The sequence below is a fragment of the Melospiza melodia genome, chromosome 3 (genome assembly GCF_035770615.1).
Source record: "Melospiza melodia melodia isolate bMelMel2 chromosome 3, bMelMel2.pri, whole genome shotgun sequence".
Lineage (NCBI taxonomy): Eukaryota > Metazoa > Chordata > Aves > Passeriformes > Passerellidae > Melospiza > Melospiza melodia.
The window spans coordinates 138,799,906-138,800,708 of record NC_086196.1 but is presented as its reverse complement, the minus strand read 5'-3'; positions in this window follow the sequence as shown (position 1 = coordinate 138,800,708).

Sequence of the window (803 nt, the reverse complement as noted above, 5' to 3'; positions counted from 1 at the left end):
TAAAATAGTAATAAAAATGGTAATAAAATAGCAATGAAATAGTAATAAAATAGTAACAAAATGGTAATAAAATAGTAATAAAAATGATATTAAAATAGTAACATAATAGTAATAAAATAGTAATAAGTGTTATTAAAATAGTAATAAAATAGTAATAAAATGTTAATAAAATAGTAATAAAATAGTAGTAAAATGGTGATAAAATAGTAAAAAATTAGTAATGAAAATAGTAATAAAATAGTAATAAAGTAGTAACCAAATAGTAGTAAAAATGGTAATAAATCAGTAATAAAATAGTAATAAAAATGGTAATAAATTAGTAATAAAAATTAGGATATTCGGAATATTAAAAGTATAACACAACAATATAAATAAACAATAAAACAATGGAAAGTAAAGAATTCACTTTAAAATTTACTTTAGAATACAAAACAATATAAAGTTTTTTACTTTAAAATTTACTTTAAAATGGGAAACAATAAAAAGTTTTTTACTTTAAAATGTATTTCCAAATACGAAACAATAAGAAGTTTTTTACTTTAGAATTTACTTTAAAATATGAAACAATAAAAAATTTTTTATTTTAAAATTGACTTTAAAATAGGAAACAATAAAAAGCAAAGAATTCTGGATTTTCGGGTGCCTGGGACTCGGCCAAAAAAGGATTTTTACATCTTTGCTAACCAAGGATTACCCTTGAATAGCAATAATTTATTGCGTATTTATACATTTCTACACGATTTAAACATTATTTTTTTTAACTCAGGGCGTTTGTGCTGAACTTCAGCTTCCTCCTCACCCAA